Genomic DNA, 21,697 nt, shown 5'->3' with positions numbered 1-21,697 from the left:
ACACACATCATGCAGGTCCACTGCAGTCGGGTTTGGAGGGCTGCTACAGTGGGTCTCACCAGCTTCCATGGGTTTTGTAGCCAGAGGGATGGAGAATGTTTGGCCATCCTCCTCGTCCTCATCAGACCCAAGACAAACAGATTCCACCTCAGAGTCAGATTCTATGCCAGCAAAATTACTGAAATCCGGGAGGTCGGCTTCATCTTCCTCTGGGTTGAGTAGTGGTGCAACAGCATCGAGCTGGTCGCCCCAACTGGCTTCAGCCAAAAGGGGCTCTTCCTCACTAGTCGTGGCAAGAGCCGGTGGTGGGGGATTGGATACCCCCAGCACAGGATCAACCTTCGACAGGCTAGCTTGGTGCGCTAGCCTGTGCCTACGAGCCTTGAGAGAGCCACGCACAGTGCTTGCAGCTCCCTGGTTAGGCTAGCACGTGCTGGGCATGTTGCAGCCCCAGACACGAAGCGCAGACAGAATGGGTATCTGCTCCAGCAATGAGGTTGCCACACGTGCAGGTTCTAGTCGGTGGCTTGGTCCTGTCCATGGTGAGTACAGTTGCACCGTGACTATGAAAGCTTTGTTTAAAATTCAAGCAGTAGGGTGCAGATAATTTAGTGACCAGCTGCAACTTATGCTGTTTCATGACAGATCAGTGATAGAAAGAAGTTCAGAGCAGCCAAGCACACCTATTGAAGAGCGTCCGGCAACCGAGTTGTTAGCTCGCTCTGTGAACAGTTAAACTAGCTCAATAGTTGCCATACTAGCTGTCTGAGAGTTTCTGGGGACAGGAGGAGAACTGCAGTAGCATTGGTATAAACAGAAACAAACATTCTGATCATGTGGATGTACTAATATTCCAGAAAAATGGTGAACAAATGTTTTACTATTTAAAACAAATATATTATTTGTCATTTACAATAAGTCTATTTTGCTGCTCACTGCTGAGTAACTGTAAGAGTTAAACACACCTTCTTTTAATAAACCTTCTAGCAGATTTATTAATTTCACAACAGGCCTCATTTTTGTGTATTGATTATTAAATCATAATCGTGGTAAGGTGAAAAGGAATTTTAGTTTTTTTATTTGAATTTTTCTTTTTCTTCTTATGTTTGGCTTATAAAAGTTTTTTTTTTCCAGTTTCATCTCATGAAATTTTTTCAACAACTTCAGCCCTAAGTATAGATATAAATCATATTATTAATATATATATATATATATATATATATATATATATTTACATTTTTGTACCTTTTTGTCATAAAAACCCTTAATTTTTCCATGGGAAACAACACAAAATTAAAATGTTTTTTAAAAATAAGGTGGAAAGTGGAATATTTGGCATGGTTTTATAGCCTTGAGTATGTCAATAATTGATAACATTTTTTTATGCATTATTATTTTTAGATCAATGACAGTTTATTCAAAAACTTTACAAGTTTGACCCTAAGATCCTAATCTTGTAAAAGTGTATTAAAAAATTGAATAAGTTACTTTTTTCATCTACTTTATCTGTACCAAATATTTTAAATATAATTTTTTTTTTTTTGGTTTGTCTGTTTTTATACCCTTTTCAACATGCATTTATGTTTACATTTCAAGGTATTAACCACAGATCATTGTGAGGTGCATTTTACATGCATATGCTCCACATTTAGTGCAATTATTCCACACCCCTCTGTACTTGGCACAAGACACATTGCCTCTGCTTTCTGGAGGGCCTTGACTGTGACTACTCCTCCTCCTGAACAAGAACCTGGCCCTGGGCTTGCAGTACCAGGGTGACTGCAGATGGTCCTCTGGGCAAATCATTCCTCGTTGCCATAGCTGGGGCTATGAGAGCTCTGCCAACCTGCTCCAAGAAGAGATGCTACCTGAAGCACTTTGTGCTGTTCCAACAGGTCAACAAAGGTGACCAGGATAAAAGAAATATACATTGCACAAGATTTCTATTGTGTGGTAAAACATGCACATGGACCACCTGTGCAAAGTCTGAAGGTACTTTGTCTGCCAACAGGAGGAGTAAGTGCCACAAACCAAAAAATGCATGCCCTGTCATTACCCCACAGTCTCTTGGTTGTCTTGTACTGTGACCTGAGCATGTCTGCATTCAGCGGCCTCAGGTAGGTCTACAGCTCCTCCTCATTCAAGCCCTTCCATTCAGTTACTGACCTCCTCCCATGGATGTGTCTGAAAAGCATGACTAACTGCAGGATGTCCTCAGGGATAAAAAGGTCAAATGCAGTCCTAGGCCTGCTGACCCTGGCAAATGTTAAGTAAGTAAGCCACTGGGGTCAAGGTAGGAGAGGGAAACAATAGCAGGACCTCTGCTTGTGTGGGAGACCATGGGAATTCCCCAAATCTTGATCTCCATGGAAAGGTGTCACTTGCCATTGCCTCTGCCTCTATATCCTCCTCCTCCAAGCTGCAGTGCCCCTCTGTGCTTAGCAGAAATTCCTCCCTTCATCCCTCCTGGTTCTCAGCTGAATTCTTTCTGCTGGTAACATCTTCCTCAGTAACATACTGCTCACTGTTCTACAAAGACTGTAAGAGTGCAGCAAGAGTCTCCTCTAGTATCAGGTTTCTATTCATAGCTGCCTGTTGGAGAAATGACCACCCAGACAAGGCTGCAAACTATTCTTGCAGACTTCAAACAGGCAGCTGTGTAAACTTGTTATACTACGCATTCAATAAGAGAATGGAGTTTCTCTCCTGTCAAGAAAAAACATAAACAGAGCCTATTTGGCTATTTATGACTTTAATTTCACACATACACACACAAATATAACTTAACAACATTGACACCACTCTTCTATATCAATCCTAACACACCAAGGCCATTTTTGTGGAGTTCAGCTTTTTATTTTGCAAGGTAAGAGAACCAGCCCTCCATTGAAACCTTATGTCATGAAGTTCTGCTGCTCCTGGGGGTAAAGGGGTGTCATCTCACCTAAGACCAGTTTTCCCTGTATTTTAGATATAGAGGCTTAGATTTATTTGTCGGTATTTCAGGTTTTTGTGTTTTAGTTTATTGTTTTTGTTTTCATGTTTTTAGTTGTGGTTTCAGGTGTCTTCCTTTTTGTTTAGGTTTTGTTGTGTTTATGTTCTCGTTGCTATCACTATTTCCTCCTCCCCAGTCACTCTTTGGTCTTCCTGCCATGCCCATCTACACCTGCCTCAAGTCTGGCTAATTGCTTCACCTGTGCCCACTTTCCGATCACCTCCTCTGTTTAAAAACCCGGTCAACTCCTCCACACTCCGCTGGTTCATTGTTCTTGGTTCCCTGCTATTTTGTCTTGCTCCATGTTTTTGCTCCACACATAGTTTTTTTATGTTTGTACTTAGTTTCAGTTTTTGCTGCCACGTCAGCCTTTTTGTTTTTGTTTGTTTTATTTTAATAAATTAGTTTTCTTAAAGATGAGTCTGCACTCTGGGTTTGTCTCCGTTTCACCGTAAACACCTTAAATAGAAATTTAAAAATATTAAAACAAATCCTGGTTAAATTTCATACAATTAGTCTTTGAATTGACTGATATTTTAAGAATCAAAAATGGCAAATAAGCAGAATGTACAGGTTTGGTCCCCTAACATGCCTCTAGGGTTAATATTAAGTTAATAAGTGGTTGCTTAAATGACTTGCTCTTTGCTAAAATTGTGTTTCATAGTCCAGTAGAGTACAGTTTCTGAGGTCTAGTCTGTGGTGAACTCTGACTTACCAATAAAAGCACTCACATCAGTTTTGATACATTTTCTGGCCAGTGCCAATGTCTAAATTTATTAAATGAAAGCAATGGTTGACCAACATTTTTTATAACTTCAAATTGAAACTGTGCTGTCTGTGTGTTAAGCAACACAGCAGGGTATTTAAGACTTTTCATATGTCCTTTATGTATTATTACTCCCCAAGTAATATTGACACTTCACTTTCAAAACTAGCATAGAGTGAAAAAATAAATAAATTTAAACATATTTAAGAATCCTTTTTTTAAAAAAATCACCAGGTATTAGATTTATAAGGAAGAGACTGAGACAAGGACTTCAGCCAGGATTATATTTATTCCAACAAATTCAAAATGGAAAAAATAACTACAAATTGTATTACTTCCAAAACATTTTAAAATGCACTCACTGAAAGTCTATGGCAATGACAAATACACCAGAACTCAAAAGGATACAGAGATTATCAAAGCTGGCCCTGTACTAAGCAAGTCTGTGGTGGGGAAGACACTGCTCTGATTCACCCCTCCATTCATGTGCACACTTAAATTTAGAACATTATTGGCTGTTGGCTCATCAGAAAACTTTAGAGGTCTGAAACACAAGACAAACCAATAACTGATGATGTCTTTAAATTCATAAAATTGACCAACACATACCAGTTTTACACCCAACATGCACAAATATGCGGAGACAAAAGGCTACAATCTACTTATTCTGCCTTATCACGGCAGGTAAAGCAAGTAAAAGCAGCAGACCCAGGAAAACAAATTAGTATTGGATGATTGTTTGAAACAAATAAATAAAATAAACCAACACCTACTGGTTTCACAGCCAACCACACAAAAATCTCACATCTAAGAAGGCTAATTAGCTGGCCTTATATATTCTGGTAGGTGAGGTAGGTGAGACTAAGGCCTGCCTAAGCATACAAAACCTCAGAAGGAAAACTTCACTTCTAGCTACATAAACATTCCTATTATAGCAGAGAAAGGTACGGAGGAGGACTAAAACTACATCAGCTAAAAATGAAGTTGTTTCTACTATCAATCAATCAATCAATCAATCAATCAAATTTTATTTGTATAGCACATTTACTAGTGCTTTCTGAGATGCCAATTTGGTTAAATTAAATTAACTTGAGAGAACAGTAAATAATAAATAATAAATGAGTTGCTCGAATGAGAGAGATGAGTCCCCATGGGAGGGACAAAAATGGAAAAGAGATTATAATTAGCCAGTGTACTTTTTATGGTCAGGAGAAAAATATGTGGATATGCTTTGCAGAAAGCTCATTATCTTTTAAAGAGATGAGAAGGAAAGGGTTTTTGACTTGCAGCTGCTGTGTTTTATGCAAGTCTGGCTACCAAAGGTCTACTGAAGTTTTGCTGAAACAAGCACCAAAATGATGAGGTGTCTATGAGGTAAAGATGGAGAGAAGGAGAGGGGGATAGGCAAAGCTGGATAAGACAATGTGGATCAAAGTGAAATTCAGACTGGTTAACTCTCTTTAATCAGCTCACCCCCTCACATGAGACTACTTTCCAAGCACTCTCACTTTACAAATTCCCGTGGAGTCTAATGATGTTTTTTTCACTTTTATCCATTTCACCTATTGCCATGGATACACCCCCATATGGTGTGATGTAGTTTCAAAGATAAGTTTTGTTTGTTGTTCTAGTGGAAATTGTCCTGTTTTTAGGTGTAGCCCGCATTACGTGCTGTAGAGATGTCTAACATTTAAGTGTACTTTGATCTATATACTGGCTGAACCTGCTCACATTTGTTGTCTGCCAATGGGATTAAACTAAATGCAAGATCAATCAAAATTTTGCACACAAACAAAAGTTGTCATATTTAGTTTGTCCGCCAAGTGGGTGATGGAGGACAAAGCCTGCTCATGGAAAAAAAATTCATCTCTGTTTGCATCTGTTAAGCACTTTGAACCACCCCGTTGCTGAAAAGTGCAATATAAATAAATTTGACTTGACTTTGACTTGACTTGTTTGACTGTCCCACACGTGCTGCCTTGGGAAGTTATTGCCATGGATAAGTATTATTTAAACATTTCTGTCTGAGGAAGACCATATTTACAGTTTATAAATTTTGTTTTCTGCAAGCAACACTACTAAGGTCATGACAATAAATCTATAAGTCTTTTTTTAAAAAGCGATTTACTCAAATTGCTTTGGCTTCTATCTTTAGAGTTGGCTTTGCTATATTTTCTATGCAAATAACAAACAATATCTAGCTAACTGGACTCAACGTGTAACAAGATGAAGATTATTTTAGCCAAAATTCAGTACATTAGCATTATTGCTGTGAGCAGTCAAATAAAAAAACACAAATAGAATAGTGACTTTTGTGTATAACCTCTATTAAAACTTTACTTTAGGAAGACTGCTGTTGCTACTAAGTTGCATGAGGATTACCTTGTCTAAATACAAGTGAACTTGTATGCAAACCAAAGCCGTGTAAACTCACAAATGGCTCAGTAAACCAAGAGTTATGTCTTTTAACAACTATAAAATGCAAAATTACATACATATACACATATATATATTAGAATAGAACAGAAACAGCCTTGAATTTCCCGCATGGGGAAATTTAGCAACAAATATAAAGGTTCACACAAAAAGTTCTTAAAGTGCTCTAAACAATATTTTAAAAAATAAGATTAACAATTAAAATAATAGTAGTCATGATGCAAGGTTTGTGCAACTGAGTCGGGTCATGTTTTCAAAAAAATTTACATAATGTGCAAGTATATTGAACATTGAAAAAAATAACTATAATACACACACACACACACACACACACACACACACACACATATATATATATATATATATATATATATATATATATATATATATATATATATATATCTTTTTAATCATTGTTTACATAAAGTTATTTTTGTTGCAGTTTAAAAGAGACATTACAAAATCACACTAATTTTGCTGTGTCATACAACAACTAATTTTTGCTTTCAATCAAAGTGTCCTAAGAAATGAAGCTAAAACACCACAAAACTGGAAGAAGACACAAAACATCTGGTGGATATTTTGCCATGGCCTCTTTCCTTTTTTGTTTTTTTCTTCTTCTCCTCCTACTTCTGTCATTCTTTGTTAAACTGCCATACTATTTGTGCAAGAAGCTCAAGTGGTGGAGTTGAAGTGCAAACTAAACTGCTGTCAAGTGTGTGCTTAAGTCAAGTAGTGTCAAAGTGTGTGTAGCTACTGTATGTGTGTCCACAATGTTTCCGTACAGAACTCAGTTTTGTATGAGTGTTGCAGGTTATACATTACAATGCAATCTTTGAAAAACTTGACAAGGAGAACAAAATTAAGTTTGACAAACAATGTAAAGAATTATCAAGTTCAATATCGCCCTAACAAACAATGTTCAGCTCTTTCTTTATCAGGGCAAACTGGAGTCATTATTGTGAACAAAGCTCCAGTTTATCTATCCTTCTCTCCCCCCAATCTTCAAACTGTTTGTGATCAAATCTCCCAGGCAATTCAATTACTCCATAAGAGGGAGATAATTATCAATTCTAAAGATAGAATGCTGGACTCAGCATTCTATGTTTTAGGCTCAAGAACTATGGCCTTAAACGTAGTGGATCTAACTCTCATCCCAGCCGCTTGACACTCAGCTGTGAACTGCTCCAATGCCTGCTGAAGATTATGGCATGAACATGTCAAAAGAACCACATCATCTGCAAAAAGCAGAGATGAGGCGCTAAGGTTCCCAAACCAGACAACCTCCTCCTATGACTGTGCCTCAAGATCCTGTGTATGAACACTACAAACAGACACTACAATCCACACTGAAAACGAGCTAAACTTTGTACTGATGATGAGTGAGGACAGAGCTTTTGCACTGGTTGTACAGCGACTGGATAGCCCTTAAAAGTAACCCTGGTATCCCATGTGCCACCCCCAAGAATGCCTCAAGGAATATGGTTGGAATCCTTCTCCAGATCTCCAAAGCACATGTACTGTATTTTCCGGTCTATAAGGCGCACCTAAAAGCCTTAAATTTTCTCAAAAATCGGCGGTGTGACTTATAATCCGGTGTGCCTTATGTGTGCACTGAATCCCAAAATCTGTCCCTGACACAGGGACGTACGGTAATGTGTACGGTACCAGTATGTACGCTGGCAGTGATAAATCAATCAGAGAACACTACATAATACGTACGCTGGCACAGATAAACCAATCAGAGAACATTATGTAATATAATACAATTCGGAGTTTGCCATCATTCCGGGAGGATTAAAAAAGAACTACAACCGCTGGACATTGGTGGTTCAAAGTGAAGTTGCGAGTGGCGTGGGAGTGATGGATGACCGACGGCGACACATGTTTACTAAGACGTTACGCTATCATATGCGAATGGATTGTGGATGCCTGGCCTAAGATATCTGCTTTAACTGTTGTCTGAGCTTTCCTGAAAGCCGGCATCATTGCTGAACAGCCCCTGGCAACGAGACTGACTCCGACAATGATGAGAGGGAACCTAGCATGTTTGATGGTGAAATTGCCCAGCTGTTCAATTCAGACAGAAGATGAGGACTTTGATGGATTTGTGGAAGAAGAATGATAAAAAATAATATGTAAAATAACTGTTACATAGTAGAATAAAGTTCAACCAAACTCACCATTTTGCTTCCGTGACCTTTTTTTTTGTAGACCGTATGTTTTAGCATGCGCCTTATAATCCGGTGTGCCTTATGTATGGGTGAGGTACAGAAATGGACGCCATAATTGAGACTGCGCCTTATAATCCGGTGCGCGTTATGGTGCAGAACATACGGTAGCCTGGAGAGTCAAACTCCAATGACCTTCTTAGCAACCCTCCAAATGAAGGATCTGACATAGTTTCATGATCAAGAAAAGCCACACGGCTACTCCTGAATCTGAAGTTTAATTGGTCAAAGCCTACCTTCCAACACCCTTGAATGAAGTTGTGAGTAATGTGTGATCCCTTAAACATTTGAAAAGCATTCACTGGTCTCACTTTCTAAATATCATGACCACCACCCAGGTCTGCCACCCTGCAGGCCCGCTTTCCTTTTCTGAGTCATTGAATGGTTTGTCAGTACCTTCATAAGGCCAGTCAAAAGTCCGTCTTCATAGTCTCTCAGAATTCTTCCCATGCCTGGGTTTTTGCTTCTGCAACCACAAAAATGTACTTCTTGAACATGTGAATTCCAGAATTAATCCTATAAGTTAAATAAAAAAATTACAAGAAACAGAATCCAATAAAAATGTAAATGATAAAACTGCATTCTAAAACAAACAAGTTGTGTTCACGAACTTCAACTATTTTAGAGTTGCAGCAAAAAAACCAACACAAAACAAACAAAAAAAAAAACATTATTAGCATATTAACAGGTTAATAACATGGTTGTAGGAGATGCCAACTTCTTGTAGGATACTTTTACTGGCTACAGCAGCTTTACACATACATAAACACACTAATTTAATTTAACTTTCCAGTGCCTCACTGCAGCAGTCACTACAGTTTCAATAACAACAATGACCAGCCCCCAGTATGATCGCTCATTAAATGCATCTTGACGTGTAACCACTGATGGAAACTTTCTGTTCTAGTAGCAGCTTTGGAACAGAGTGCTGTGTCCTCTCCTGAAAGGGGAACAGCACTTGGAAAAAGTTAAAGGTGCTATACAATGTATTGCCGCAAAGGGTCTTCAACTACTGGCCTAATGAGTGCATTGAGAGTTATGTTAGAATATCATTAGAAAATTGCAGCACTTAGTCTTTTCTTCTGGGAATAGCGGAAAAGTGTTTGCTGACATCTTCTCCAAACATTTCCAAAACAAATCCTCAGGCCTGCAGACCTGCCTCGATCATCTTCCATAAACATCTCAGTTCATGGGTGGATGAGTGGGTTGGTGTGGTGGTATGGACCGAGGGTTGTTACAGTTGCTTGGCTTAATCTTACATTTTCCAGCATGAAGAAAACAAGTCTATTTGTAAAGTTGCCACAGGAGCAGAATGTACCTTTGTCTCTGCAATAGGACCAGGATATGTGTTATAAGTCTGCACAAGTGTGTGTGTGTGTGTGTCCTTGGGTGTATTTTAGAGCCAGCTTGGTAGTTGGATGACTTTTTCAGAAGCATTTTTCCTGTTTTTAACAGCCTGGATGCTTATCTGTGATATTGCCAAATATGTGTCACATAAATACATTAATGTGTGCAATACTTTTCAAAAAATTACACTAATCAATTTCTTTATTAAGTTTTTTACCTCAAATTAAACAAGAAATTTTTCAAAATATGTTTTTTTTACAAGTTGTAGAAAAGAATGCAATTACCAGACATTCACAGCATTTGTTTTTCCTCTAAACTGATAAGTTAGTTATACAGAATGAAAATCTAACATATGTCTGTGCTTTATAAGACAGGCAAAGCAAAGCAAAGAATATGCTGGTGTAAATTCATAGTCATCCAGGACATGGTAAATCTAAAAAAAAAAAAGGTTCACAAGCAAAAACAACTGGACTTCTTTTCTGCAGCTGAAAACGTTTCACTTCACATCTGAGGAGCTTTATTAAAATAGAGAGTGTTAAGTTCAAGATTTTAAAGCTGAAATGTTCTGTAAGCTAGATTCACATGTAAATTAAACTGACTTTCCTCACAATAGAGGCTCATTAGGGTTTTTGTCAGCCTGACTCACAGATGAGTCTCTCCAGTCACCTGAGTGCAGGTGTTGATTGGAATGAAACTGACTGGGTATCAGGCCTAAAGCTCCATTATAGATTTCTGAAAGCTGAAATATGAGACTTCCTCCTCCATTCAAAGTTGGTTTCTCTCAATGGCTTCCTTCACCCCCCTCTCAAACCATCTGTCTTCTTGGTCAAAAATATGAACATTTTAGTCCTTAAAAGTGTCCCTTATCCTTGAGGTGTAGGTGAACAGCTGAGCCTTGTCTTAAAGAGGTGGCTCTCCTGTGTCGAACTATGCATCTGTGGAGAGGCTGTTTAGTTTCTTCAATAGTTCTGAACATTCTTTGCTGCACTAAACTGCAAACACACTGCTCAGTTTGTGTTTGGGTGTGTCTTTGGGATTGTGTGTCTCTGTCTGAGAGTCCTGTTAGCTCAGAAGGATTTTCTCCAAATACAATATTCCGGAACATTTCAGAGTTTCTACTCCAGCAACACAAGGGGTGACAATGTTTTTGCATTTGTTCTTTTCCTTGTTCACTTCAGTGGCATGTTTTTTAGATGTCCTCACTGACTTGACAAAAGCTTGATGCTGTAGAGTTCTGATGACAGAAAGTTTGTGTTCCAGTGGGTGGTGAGAGTCAAACAGAAGGTACTGATCTGTGCAGGTTGGTTTTCTGTAGACTTCAATGTTGAGGCTGTCCTTTCTTTCCATGTGCACCAAACAGTCCAAAAAGGCGGCTTGTTGCTGTTCACATACTCTCTAGTGAACTTAATGTTATTGTCAAAAGACTTGATGTGTCTAGGGAATGCTTCTACTTCCTTGGCTTGGACTTTGACCCAGGTATGGGTCACATATCTGAACCAATGGCTTGTAGTTATTCCCTTGAAGGACTTAAGGGTTCTCTGTTCCACTTCCTCCATGTAGAGACTGGCCGCAATGGGTTACACTGGAGATTGCATGGTACAGCCATGCTTCTGTCTGTAAAAACTGTCATTGTACTTAAAATAAATGGTGGAAAGACAAAGGTCTGTGGCATTCAGGGAATTTGCTTCCTGGTTGCTCGTTCTGGTTCCTGGTTGGTCGACTTTCCAATCATCCGCAGCTGCAGCAAATCAACCCTTCAGCATGCTGGGTATTTAAGGCTGCAGGGAAGATCAGATCAGCGCTGGAGCATTGCTCGCTTTAGGTAAAAAGCTTATCGGCCAGCTAGAGTTTGTTACTCGAGTTCCGCTTAATGATTTTTGTCTTTTGTGTACTCCCAGAGCTCCCGTCTCCTGTAATTCCTGGAAACCTGTTGGACGCAACTTGAAGGAATTTTGTGAGCTGCTCACCTGATCTGATCCGTGTTACTGCCTGTCTGCCTCCACCTGGTAACCACACTCTCTCAAGCAACAAACGCTTCCTTTAAATACTCACTGTTGGATCACCATGTTGATGCATCAACTTCTGCCTGTAAATACTCACCGTCGGCTCTCTGAGTGCCGAGCCACCCTCCCCTGTAAATACTTACCATTGGATTCCACCGCTGCTTCTTGCCTGCATCTCCCCGTAAGAAACTAATTCCTCCTCCACCTGCTGAGTGTTACCATTCTCATTGACAATCAAATACTCACCTGTTGTCCTCTATTCCAGATCCGGTCCCGTTTTCCCTCCTGCACTGTAAATAAATTCACTTACATTTATTCAGTCTCCTGAGCCTGTCTGTCACCCGGCTGCTTGCCTTTAACTATTTTGGTAAAACCTGACAAGGTCCAGCCGAGTACAGATTTGTTCTGGGGTTAAATTGGTCCTGTTGTTTAAGTTATTGTCTTGAAAAAGTCATTATTTGACAATTCCCACTGCTTCTGATGTGGGTATGCAAGTGAAAAGAGAAGTGACATCAAAAGATACAAGGTTTTCTCCTTCAAATGTTGAACTTTGTTAGAAAAATCCATGACGTTTGCTATGTGATGTGGTGTGTTTCCAACAAGGGGAGATAAAATACCAGCTAGATGTTTTGCAATATTATATGTCACTGGGTATATGCTGCTGATGATGGGTTTGAGTGGTGTTCTTTTTTGTGTATTTTGCGAGGTACATATAGACAGCGAGTGGGTTCTGTGAAGTATAATCAAACTTTAATACTTTGATTATTAAAATGAGGTTATGCTTAGCTTATGATAAAGTATAAACAAATTTTAATATTGCTAAAATGATTTGATTGTTAAAATGAGGTTACGCTTAGCTTATGACAAAATAACCACAAAGAAAAGCTGTGTAAGTGGGGTGAGGGAGGCCGAAGGCTCCAGGACATCATGACAGGGGCGAGTGAGATTAGGTAGCCATCCTTGAGACGGAAAAACAAGCTGCTGCAGTTACACTGGGAATGGCTTGCTGTTTCTTCTTGTTGGTGAATTGTTGTCTCCATTCAGCTGAATGTTTAAATAAATGTATGATTGGTAATCAAACCTCTGGTCTGGAACTCAGTTTGTATGTCGGTCTTTTCTGCAACATCAAAGATCCAGTGAGAGAAACTAAATCGTGAGATTCCTCTGACGGGAATAAATATTAAAAACATAGTTTCTCAACAGTTCCCACGCGTATAATATGTAGTACAATGATCGATTGATTGTTTTGTCCTTTACAAGTTTTTGCAGGTAGTTCAGGCCCTTCTTTTGATAGGTGCTTTTTGGGTTCCTTTTTAAGGTGTCATAGGTGAATGTTGTTATTTTTTTTCCTGGTAATGAGGAGTGTTGAGGACTACTGTGCATATTTCTTTGTCAGCTGGCAAAATAGTGATGTTTTGGTCATGGCTGAGAGATGTTATAGCTCTTGTAATTTTAAGAACTTACCTTTTTGACGTTTCTTGCTCTTCTGATGCTGTGACAACTGGGCCTTTTCAACAAATGTAGAAACGTTTTTGATCAGAGTGTGAGGTACAAGAGTCAACAGCATCTGGAAGGTTTGATCAATTCTGTGTGAAAGGGTCAATGGCAGATCTGTCTTATTCTCTCGCTAAGCAGATTGTTTTGAGCTTTCAAGAGTATTTTTTCTGTTCTGTCCTTTGATGGTGGAGTTTAGTTTCATACTGTTGGAGGTGAGTTTTCATTGTCTGCATCTCAAACTGAAGCCAAGATGGTTCCTGTAGTCTGCAAGCTTCCTTGATATCTTCTCATACTCGTGCACTAATCCTAGAATGTCATTCCCAAAGTGCATGGCAATATGCTGGTGTAAATTCTCAATCCTCTAGGACACCGTAAATCCAAAAGAGGTTATAAAATAAAAAAAAAATAACTGAACTTCTATTCTGTAGCTGAAGACATTTTGCTTCTCATCCAAGGAGATTTATCAATTCAAACAGCAGAGAGTGTGGAGTTCAAGCTTTTGAAGCAAAGAAGGAGAAATGGGCTTTAATATAGCCAACTATCAAATTGCAGGAGTATCAGCAGGGCAGAACAAATCAGTCTCTCTTGCTTTTTCTGCCACCAGTTTTCCATGATGGGTATAGTTAGCATAGTGGCTATTAACTTGTACCCACATACCACAGTTATAACTCTGAGGTCAGTGCTGGTGCTTTAAATGAGCCCTCAAAGAATTGTCAGAGGGGAGTTGCTGTTTCGGACAAAACGGCACCAGAACAAAACGAGTTGAACACTTTCCATTGAAATTCTTTGGTGAGTAAGAAGCTAACAAATGCAGACTGTTTGCAAAGAAAACCATAATGATATAGTTAGAATGTAGAAAAAAACTACATTGTCAAAGAAACTCTTAAATTCTTAAAGGGACCTCAACTTATGTCAAGGGAACAAATACAGGTTTTATGAGCTGTCGAGTGTAGAGAATACAGAGTCATCTAATGTCAAGTGGCTAAGTTTTAATAACTGCACAGAGAGATGGACCAGTTATGCATTTAGTGAAATCCCATGTACCAGTAGAGGAGAAACATATGCTGCTGTGTATAAACCATGGACAAAGAGTAAAAGTTGGATGTTGAGTACATGTCTTAAACTTAAATTTAAATTGCTTTTTACTTTTCTAATCACTCATTAACCATTTTCTGAGCGTTTTGTGATTTTACATGAAGCATATTTTTGTGTGTAAAATATACAGTAGCCCTGACTAGAAAACAACAAATAATAATTTTGATTTGATTGGATTCAGAGGGCTGTAATTTGATAATTAAACAATTATTCCCCTCATGTAACTACTTTGCTTTAAAACTACATTAAAAAACTTTGCTTTAAAACTACTATTTGAAAGTATTTGTATACTTTCAAATAATTTACGTATACATTAGTCAGCCATCTTGTGCATGAGTCTGTTATGTACACAACATAGACTGTCCTGACTCAGCACTTCCACATTACTTTTGTGTTCTTCAGCATTATGTTAACAAAGTAAATTTTTGACATTTGACATGCATTTTACCCTCCATCCTAATATTAGGTAAATTTCCTCTACGAGTTGCCTTCCCCTTAGCATACTCATAAATTTCAGTCAGATTCATCATTTGGTATAAGTTTCTAAATTCAAAAGATGGCAGCTACCAATATGCAGAGCTTAAGCCTTAAAAATCGGAATGGATCATGTCCCAATTGCTATATTTAGGTTGAAATGAACGTGATACAAAACTGCATTATAGAGCTGAAACCAGATGTTTACATACACTATATAAAAAGTCACCTAACAATCTTTTCTGTCTGACATTAAATCAGACTAAACCTTTTCTGTTTTAGATTAGTTGGAATTCCCCAAATTATTTATTTTTGCTAAACGCCCAAATGATGAGAAAAAGACTGGTTTCTTCAAAGTCACAAGTTTACATACAGATCACTATGCCTTTTACACTCCCGTGGCCTTCAGGTTAAATCGACCTGAAGTTACAAGGGCTTCTTTACCTTTCTCCATCTCTCTCTCTCTTTTGAGGGCTTCAGGAGGGTTAAACAATTTGAGAAATGCTTTAGAAGCTTTTTACAGACACTGCTCAGGAAGAGGAAGGGCTCTGTTTTCCAGAGTTGCTTGGCTTAATGTTTGGTGGATAATGTGTGTATCAACCCTAAAACAAAAAGAAAAAACCTTGTGAAGATGCTGCTGAAGCCGGTCATAAAGTGTCATTATCCACAGGGAAACAAGTTCTGTACAAACATCGGCTAAAAAAGGCCACTGAGCAAGGAAGAAGACCAAAAGCAACAAAAATAGGTCAAATTTCAGTTTGCAAATGCACCCAAGGACAAAGCCCTTAATATTTGAAGAAATGTATTGTAGTCTGATGAAACTAAAATTGATCTGTTTGCCCATAACAACCATTGTTACATTTGGAGTAAAAATTGAGAAGCCTTGTACCATTCCAGCTGTGAAGTATGGGCGTGGCAGCATCATGTTGTGGGGTGTTTTGCTGCAAGAGGGACTGGTGCACTTCAAAAAAATAAATGACATCATGTCAAAAAATTGAAACAGCAACTCAAAACATGAGCCAGGAAGTTAAAAGGTTGGGCACAAATGGGTTTTCCAAATGGACAATGACCCTTAGCATACTGCCAGATTTGTTACAAAGGGGCTTCAGGACTAATAAGTCAATGTTCTGGAGTGGCCATCATAAAGCACTGATCTCAAACCTAAAGAAAATTTGGGGGCAATGCTGAAAATGTGTGTGAGCAAGGCAGCCTACAAACCTGACTCAGATGGTAAATGGTAAATGGCTTGCACTTGTATAGCGATTTATCTAGTCCAAGGACCCCAAAGCGCTTCACACTACAATCATTCACCCATCCACACATTCACACATCCACACACTGATGGCAGTAAGCTACATTGTAGCCACAGCTGCCCTGGGGCGGGCTGACAGAAGTGACGCTGCCATCACACCGGCGCCACCGAGCCCTCTGACCACCACCAGTAGGCAGGGCGGGTGAAGTGTCTTATCCAAGGACACAATGGCCGAAAAATTGGGAAAACTTTGAAAGTGTCCCCAAGTGCAGTCGGAAAAACCATCAAGCGCTTCAAAGAAACTGGCTCACATGAGGACTGCCCCAGGAAAGGAAGACCAAGAGTCACCTCTGCTGCGGACGATAAGTTCATCCGAGTCACCAGCCTCAGAAATTGCAGGTTAACAGCAGCTCAGATTAGAGATCAGGTCAATGCCACACAGAGTTCTAGCAGCAGACACATCTCTAGAACAACTGTTAGGAGGAGACTGTGTGAATCAGGTCTTCATGGTAGAATAGCTGCTAGGAAACCACTGCTAAGAACAGGCAACAAGCAGAAGAGATTTGTTTGGGCTAAAGAACACAAGGAATGGACATTAGACCAGTGGAAATCTGTGCTTTGGTCTGATGAGTCCAAATTTGAGATCTTTGGGTCCAACCACCGTGTCTTTGTGCGACGCAGAAAAGGTGAACGGATGGACTCTACATGTCTGCTTCCCACCGTGAAGCATGGAGGAGGAGGTGTGATGGTGTGGGGGTGCTTTGCTGGTGACACTGTTGGGGATTTATTCAAAATTGAATGCATACTGAACCAGCATGGCTACCACAGCATCTTGCAGCGGCATGCTGTTCCATCCAGATTGCGTTTAGTTGGACCATCATTTATTTTTCAACAGGACAATGACCCCAAACACACCTCCAGGCTGTATAAGGGCTATTTGACCAAGAAAGAGAGTGATGAGGTGCTGCACCAGATGACCTGGCCTCCACAGTCACCGAATCTGAACCCAATTGAGATGGTTTGGGGTGAGCTTGACCGCAGAGTGAAGGCAAAAGGGCCAACAAGTGCTAAGCATCTCTGGAAACTCCTTCAAGACTGTTGGAGAAACATTTCAGGTGACTACCTCTTGAAGCTCATCAAGAGAATGCCAAGAGTGGCTACTTTGAAGAACCTAGAAAATAGGACATATTTTCAGTTGTTTCACACTTTTTTGTTCAGCATATAATTCCACATGTGTTAATTCATAGTTTTGATGCCTTCAGTGTGAATGTACAATTCTCATAGTAATGAAAATAAAGAAAACTCTTTGAATGAGAAGGTGTGTCCAAACTTTTGGTCTGTACTGTATATATGACAAAAAGTTCGAAATGGACCATTCATTAAAAGTGCGTCTTATAATCCAGTGCGCCCTACAGTGCAGAAAACATGGTAAATAGATATGCGCTCCACTCGCGGAACATGATTTGATACTTGCTATATACACATTAAAAAGTGTTAGTTGTATGAGTGATTAAATGTGAAAAACAACCTAAAGAACGAATATTAACAGTAAAAGTAACAGACTTTACTCACTAAAGTTGTGAGTGGCAGCCATATTGAAATCCTAACTGGAGGTAGTAGGAGTTGCTCCCACTTCCCGAGTGGGATGTCCCACTTGAGTGGGCGTTCCCATTGAAATTTATGACTAGGAACTTAAAATTCCCAGTACTACTGGAACACATCATCATCCACCTGAGAGTTTGTGGCCTGTGTGTATTTACACACCTATTGCAGGATTTGAAGATTTTAAATAAAATATAGCTTTTTAAATCAGTGTAGTAGGGGTGCACACCCCAGATATAACAAAGCTGTTGTTGCTCAGTCAGAGCCACAATAAAATGTCACTACTTTTATAATTTTTCACTTGTTCAGTCAGACGGGGAGGTGAGCACTGAGGGTTGTTGAACGCTCAGCTTGTGCCGTTGTGACACACTCCAGGGAGTGACAAGTGGGAAGTTTGACTGGAATGGTATACTTGTCAAACAGTAACATGGGTGTCATAAGGAGAACTCAGGGAGGGAACCTTTGTGAAGCTTAATGAAAGAAAAAGAACTACCAAGAAAGAAAAAAAAACCTACAGCTGTAGAATTACAGAAACTAAATTGAAAAGAGTTTGAGACTTGTGACAAATTTGAAAGAAAATTTGTTTTACAAATTTCTTGAAAATGCTAACTGACTAAAGGAAGTAGAGAACTTTTGCAAATGATTAAAATCATTTTGGAAACTCCCTCACAAATGCTGTTCGCAATTTGTCACCAAAAGTCCCAACTCAGTGTGTCTCAAAATGGTGAAATCTTTTACCCACCAACAGTTGCAAACTTTGTCATGGATGGAAGTTGTCCCTCTTGTAGATCACCTATGCTGTGTTGAAATGTCATGCTAAAAGATTCAGTAGTTTAAAGGTGAGAATGTCTTGAAACAGTTGAAAACTAGTTGTTTATAAGTGTTGCTTAATTGTTTCTAAAGTAGTCATGTCCCACCATGAAGAAAGATAGTTCAATATGACTTCTATGTAGATCTAGATATCTCCTCTAGTTCTTTATTTTGGTCACTGATCCATAATAAAAGGGAAATTAATCTGTTTAGTGTTCCAAAGAAAACCTCATCCTAATATATTTAAGTTTAAAACAAACTCTTTTTTTTCATCTAAGTGTTTGTATTTGTGTGACTAGCCCTAAATAGGAAATCTTTGTACGTAGAGTTCTATTCTACATTGTTTATTCAAAGGATTGACCACATATGACTCTCTGCCAGTGTCAATAAAAAAATTAAAATAAAATAAAAATAACTGAGAAATGTAGTGGAAAATAATTTCAACTGTTTTCTTTGTATTCCAAACTTTGCTTTTTTTCTCCTTTCCTACTTTCTTCTCACGTCAGTTGAAGATAAATATAAATTTGTTAAAATGCCACATGGTTTAAAGCCAAGTAGCAAAGGACTGACAGCGAGACTGACTTAGAGAGACATCTAGACAGATAGTCATCCTGTCCTCTGGTCTCACCTTGTCCTCTGAGAGGCTAATGTTTCTGGGAAAATCCCACCCTGCTTGTTGTCCTGACACTTCCCTTCAGCTGGCAGAGGACTGTGGGTGAATGGCAGAGGGATGGAAATTGAAATCCAGTGTGATGATCAGACAAAGAATACTAAGGATTTGGATGAGGAGGTGTGTAGGTTTTTGTCCAGATGTGACTCTGTGATTTGGGGATAATTTTCATCCACCTTAGGTTCTAACTCATCTAAATGCTGTTTTTTTTCCTCTGAAATACACACTAAGTCATTAAAAAACTAATAAGCTAAACAGCCTTTCTGGCACAAAACTATTCTTGAATCTCACTCTCTTTCAGGATCAGTTAAATCACCCAAACTCTCAGAGTCCAAGAATGGTGAAAGTACTGGTTGTGCAAGTTTTGGTTTACAGCAGTTTCTCTTACTTTTGTACAAATTAGGTGCCATTATTGGGCTGACAAACCTATGCATCTGCTCCAGAGGGGAAGGTCAAGTTTGAATGGACTGTCTAAACAAAATGTAACAATGGCTTGTAGTGTTGTTCTGGTTCAAATTTACTCCCATATCCCTGGCAAGGAACACAGCTTTCAGTTAAACAGCCTGTCAGTAAGGATAGTGCTATTATAAACCAAAAGGTGCTCTTACTGAGACATGGCTTCTCTTTGTTTCTCTCTCTTTTACTTATCCTTCTATCTGTGTTGGATGGAGAGATGAAGGGAATGAAGATTGACCAAAGCAAAACTGGAAGTATTTTAAAGATGTTCTCAACTGTGTTTTTTTTTAAATAGTGGTTCATATTAGAATTTCAAAGAAGAGCTGTACATTTTCTTTTGCCTTTTGTATATGTATGAACAAAAAAAATTGGTGGCTTCTCAGCTAGAGCAGCCTTTGCAACTGGCACAATGCAATTAGTGGGTTGGCAATGTGGTTGTTTAAAGCACAGCATGGTTGGCACTATAAAAGCCTGTGGTTGTTAGTGGTTAACCCGATGCTCCCCATGAGACTCTCTGCTTATTCTTCATACTGCCAACCTCCCAGAGATATGCATTAAGTTCCCTCAGTCAATGATGTACAAGTAGACATTCAAATATATATGAAGAAGTATATTTAATGGTGAGAAATTACCATATTTTCCATGTTTTTTCACAGCTGCAGAAAAAGAAAAAATGACAACAACAAAAAGTCCTTTACATGAAATTTAACTTTGCTGATAATAGGAGAAACCCAGTCTTAAAGGTACAGTGTGATAGGACTATGGTTTTTAAGCTTTTGAAAAACCACAATAAGGCAAATTTTTCATCCATATACACAACGTTCAAAGCAGCCCATAAAACATTTGTTTTTTAAGAAAAAAGAACACTTTAAGCACTCAGGAAATATGTAAATAAAACATAAATGTCCATAGTTTGTCATTGACCTCTAAAGGCACTTAGAGAAAAATGAAAAATACATTTTCCCAGTTTTGTTATTGAACTTATATTGTCAAGATCTAAGTCAAAATCCATCCATCCATCCATCCATCCATTTTCTTTACCCGTTTCTCCATTCCAGGTCGTGGGGAGCTGGTGCCCATCTCCAGCAGTCACAGGGGACATGCTGGACAGGTTGCAAGTCCAACACAGGGCCACATAGAGACAAATGAGACAAACAGCCATTCACACTCTCACTCACACCTAGGGACAATTTCACGCGTTACCAATTAACCTAACATGCAGGTTTTTGGTCTGTAGGAGGAAACAGGAGTACCCGGAGTAAACCCACATAAGCACAGGGAGAACATGCAAACTCCACCCAGAAAGGCCCCAGGCTGGGATGCAATCCTGCAACCTTCTTGCTGGGAGGCAACAGCTCTAACCACTGCCTTTCTGTGCCACCCCTAGGTCAAAATGTTTAAAATAAATTTATGATATAGTTCCCCCCCAAACTCACACAACAAAATGTTGAGAAAAAGTTAAACAAAAAATTAAAACACTATTTGAAGAATTAAGTTATTTCAATATTTAAAAAGGAGTAAAAATCCCAAAACATTGACATGAAAACTTCAAATATCCACATGAACTAGTGACTTTACACTTTGGTGTACGTTTTAATAGGGAGGAAATCCTTCTTGTTAGGATACAATCACAATATGGTATTAAGTAGTATTTTAATAACATTGTTCAGGAACTGTACAGAGATTGCAAATAATATTTTAAAATTTATTTTTATTCTGTTTAGGTTGCAGACTTTCACAAAAGAACAATAATTACAGAAACTATAGTTTTTGTAAAAATGCAATATGTATGTTGACTGCTAAATGACTGCTGAAATTTGCTGAAGAAGCTGAAACTGAGTGGTTAAAGCTAAAAAAAGCAGAACATGAGCTAAAAACTAAAAGGAGCAAAACACTATCTAAAAGCTAAATGTTAACTAAAACCAGGAAGTAGCAAACTATTTCATTTTTTATATTTTAAAATATGTTTAAAACAAACTAAATTTTAAAATATAGATATACATATATACATATACATCCATCCATTCCATTCTCTTCCGCTTATCCGGGGTCGGGTCGCGGGG

Source organism: Kryptolebias marmoratus, linkage group LG2 (assembly GCF_001649575.2).
Source record: "Kryptolebias marmoratus isolate JLee-2015 linkage group LG2, ASM164957v2, whole genome shotgun sequence".
Classification (NCBI taxonomy): Eukaryota; Metazoa; Chordata; class Actinopteri; order Cyprinodontiformes; family Rivulidae; genus Kryptolebias; species Kryptolebias marmoratus.
The sequence above is the reverse complement of the archived record's forward strand: the minus strand, read 5'-3'. Positions refer to the sequence as shown.